We start from the raw sequence: 4,316 nt of genomic DNA, 5'->3' as shown, positions 1-4,316 counted from the left end.
GAAAATAAGTTTGTAAATTGAACTAATTTGATTGTATATGTTTGTATAGTTTGGCTGATGAATTGTATATGTTCTTAAAATGATTACTAGTCTGTGTAGCTCTACTTATGAATTGTATATAGACCTACTGTAAATTGAATGGTAATATGTATAGCTCAACTGATGAATTGTTTATGATTATAAATTGAATTAATATACTTGATATTAATTGCACAAATTTGTATAGCTTAATGAAAGTATGCTACTTTGTATTGTATATATTTGTATAGTTTTGGCCGATGAATTGTATATGCTTTAAATTGAATAGTAATCTATATAGCTCTACTGATAAATTGTTTGTGTTTGTAATTTGAAGTAGTTTGCATGATATGTATTATCAATTTTTGTATATCACAACTGGTTGAATTGTTTATGCCTTAAATTTAATTAAATTGTTTTGTATTATAATATAGCTCAACTTATGAATGATCGTTTGCGTTTGTAAATTTAATAATCTGATTGGCTATGTATTGTATACTTTTAGTAGAGCCATCGATGTAGCTCAGTCGGCAGACTCGCTGGGCTGCTGATCCGGAGCTGCGTTCGGGCTTGGGTTGGATCCCCCTTTGGACTTTGGTTTCTTCGGAGGTTTTCCCCAGCCGTGGGACTGAAGCCGGATGGTCTATGGCGAGTCCTTGGCATCAACCCCTTTGATTTGATTACCCCCTTTGATTTGATTACCTGGTTGGGTTTTTCCGAGGTTTCCCCCACCGAAAAGGCAAATGCCGGGTAATATTTTGGCGAATCCTCGGACCTCATCTCATCTCACTACATCTCGCCAAAATGTAAAAAAAAAAAATGTAAAAAAATTGTACAAAATTGTAAAAATTGTAGAAAATTACTAAATTGTAAAACTATAAAAATTTGTAAAAATTGTAATTGTAATATTGTAAAATGTTGACATGTTCCACATCTTAAAGCTTCATTGCTCATGTAAGATCTATGGAATAAAATAAATGAATGAATGAATGAATAGACATAAGACAAATTATATTATATACTTCTTAATTTCAATTCAGGAATCCGCCCTTGAGCACGAGTTCTACTCTTTCAGGGGCGAGCTAAAGTTTTTCTGTTTATATTATATTTTATATTACAATTTTAGCAAAATAAATAAATTGATCATTGTAATCATTTTTAGCCCGTTAAAGTAAAAAGTTTCGAGACTAGTGCCTTGGTCTTTTTTCATTATCCCGCATGTGCATTTATTTACTACTTGTTCTGAAGGTGCGTGATCTAAGGTGCGTAGTGCTGGTGGAAAAAGAAAAATATATACATGTATATATTCATATTTTATTTGGGGGCGGAGTAGCTGGCTACGGACTGGCAGTCGATCCCAGGTGGTGACGGAATTTTCTCGTTGCTATCTTGTATTATAAGAAGTCATTATTTTGTATTATGTATTAAATATACAAACGAAAGTAATAAATTATTTTATGCTCAACCATGCCGAAATGTAGTAATTATACACCTGGAAGCAGCCCCTTAATGGACCTCATTAAAGTACAGCTATTCATTAAAGTTCAGGTGTTCCACCAATCAGAAAATACCATTGTAGCAATATGAAAGCGCAAGTATCGATTATTCTCGGATATGCAATCGAAAGACAACTAGTGCGAGATTAGACAAAGTAAAAATGGCGGACACTAGTGATAACGAGCTGCGACTTACACCGCCGGTAATTTTGGCAAAAGCACTCGATGTGACTAATAACTTATTAACTTATGGTCGAGCATAAGACGCTCGTATGAAAATTATGAAACTCGCTTGCGCTCGTTTCATAAACATACTCGCGTCTTAATTACTACCATTATAGGTTCGTTGCATAATGTACTATATTAACATTTATATTATTTCGGATATATTCCCATTATTAGAAGTCACTAGTCTAGAAAGATCAATATCGTGTTCCGTTTCAAGTATAGCCTTTATTAGATAAGCTCTTACTGTGACAACATCGATCAAACCCCTATCATCTTTCTGTCCGTCTTCTTCTTAGTACATAGTAGAATCCGATTAAAACGGCTAAACCTAATCTCTCTGTATCGATCGCGTGCGACTAACACGGCCACATGATTTCAGATTTTCTCTTTCTTCCGTCTGTCGAACTTAACTTCCAAACGCATCTCTTAAAACGTAATTTCTGGAACATCCAATCTTCCCTTCATTTGACCACTTAGTTACAAAACTTCAGAAACATTGTGAGAGAATCTGTAATCATTAACAATATAAAAATTATGTAACTTCACATTCGTAGCAATTCTACTAAGCTTACTACTCAACACAAAGTTTTCGGATTTCTTCACAGCACGTGGTTCTCCATTTTACCTCATAGGGACCATATTATGCCGGGATAAAACTCTCACGTCAATATGTTAGGAGAAAATTCACAAACTATTAGGCAAAACACGGGAATTTTACTTGAAACAATAATAACAGTAATAAGATAGATCTGGAAGTAAATCTCAAAAAACAAAGTAGGCCTACATGATTGTGTCTCGAGATCATAGTGCGAAATCGAAATATAAAATTTGGAAATCTATCCTTTCAAAAGGTGGAAAAATTCAAATATCTTGGAGCAACAGTAACAAATATAAATGACACTCGGCAGAAAGTTAAACGCAGAATAAATATGGAAAATGTCTGTTATTATTCAGTTGAGAAGCTTTTGTAATCCAGTCTGCTCTCAAAAAAAGCTTAAAGAATTTGTAAAACAGATATATTATCAGTTTTTTTGTATGGTTGTGAAACTTGGGCTTTCACTTTAAGAGAGGAACACAGGTTAAGGTTATTCGAGAATAAGGTGCTCAGAAAAATATCTGGGGCTAAGAGGGATGAAGTTACAGGATAATGGAAAAAGTTACACAACACAGAACTGCACGCATTGTATTCGCCACTTAGCATAATTAGGAATATTAAATCCAGACATTTAGATGGGCAGGATATGTAGCACGAATGCGAGAATAAAAACATGCATATAGGGTGTTAGTTGGAAGACCTGAGCGAAAAAAAAAAATTGGGGAGGCCAAGACGTAGATGGGAGGATAATATTAAAATGGATTTGAGGGAGGTGGGATATGATGGTAGGGGCTGGATTAATCTTGCTCAGGATGGCGGGTTTATGTGACGGTGGTAATGAACCTCCGAGTTTCTTAAAAGCCATAAGTAAGTAATACTATCACGTATAGCTGGCAGGTTACAGCAAAAAATGTTATTATGAGACAGATAAAGTAGATAATGAAATGTTAATTGGGATTCGGAAAAACTATAGCCCTTCTAAATTGGTACTATTCCAACAGTCTCCTGGAAGAGCTTGGGAATCATATTTCCTAATCAAATTTTGTGTATATTATAGATTTATTCATTTATCCTACAGAATAATCTCTGTAATGTTGACAATTAATATTTGAGGAGAAAAATTCGCTCCGGAGCTCTTAGTATAATGGAAGTTGACACCAGACATATACGTCAACATATATTCCTAACTTGGAGTCAGGCCACAAAGGAAAACACTGAAGGAGGAAGATTCGATCCGGTGCTGTGGATTGAATTCGGCGTAGCTCAGTGGTCAGAGCGCTTGGTACGTAGAACCAAGGACCCGGGTTCGATCCCCGGTGCCGGAGCAAATTTTTCTCCTCAAATATTAATTGTCAACATTACAGAGATTATTCTGTAGGACAAATTAATAAATCTATAATATTCTCATAGCTAGCAGTGCATCATAACTGCGGAATCCCGGCCAAATAAGGCACTCAACTGAGTGCGCTCCTAGTATAATGGCAGTTGACACTAGACATATAGTCAACATATATGCCTAACTTGGAGTCAGGCCACAAAGGGAAACATTGAAGGAAGAACATTCGATCCGGTGCTGTGGATTGAATTCGACGTAGCTCAGTGGCCAGAGCGCTTGGTACGTAGAACCAAGGACCCGGGTTCGATCCCCGGCGCCGGAGCGAATTTTTCTCCTCAAATATTAAACTTTGTGTAATTTAATTTCACTTTTAGTCATCAGCTGAAGATATAAACTGACTACATGCGAACACTTTTTCAACCAAGCTAAACAATGCTAGTCTACACATGAAAGGCACTTCTTTTATCTTTCCATATCATGAAACAGTTTTAAAACACGTTACTTGTGATTACAGTTCAATGAAATGGAGGCTATCTCGAGTTTTTCCATACCGTAACTGAAGACTTGCTAACCTTCAGCCATTCGATGTAAATTCTGACAATTTTCACCTTTAATGACAAAAAAATGACTTTTTAAAGTCAAT

Source organism: Periplaneta americana, chromosome 11 (assembly GCF_040183065.1).
Source record: "Periplaneta americana isolate PAMFEO1 chromosome 11, P.americana_PAMFEO1_priV1, whole genome shotgun sequence".
Taxonomy (NCBI): domain Eukaryota; kingdom Metazoa; phylum Arthropoda; class Insecta; order Blattodea; family Blattidae; genus Periplaneta; species Periplaneta americana.
This window is presented reverse-complemented; position numbering follows the sequence as displayed.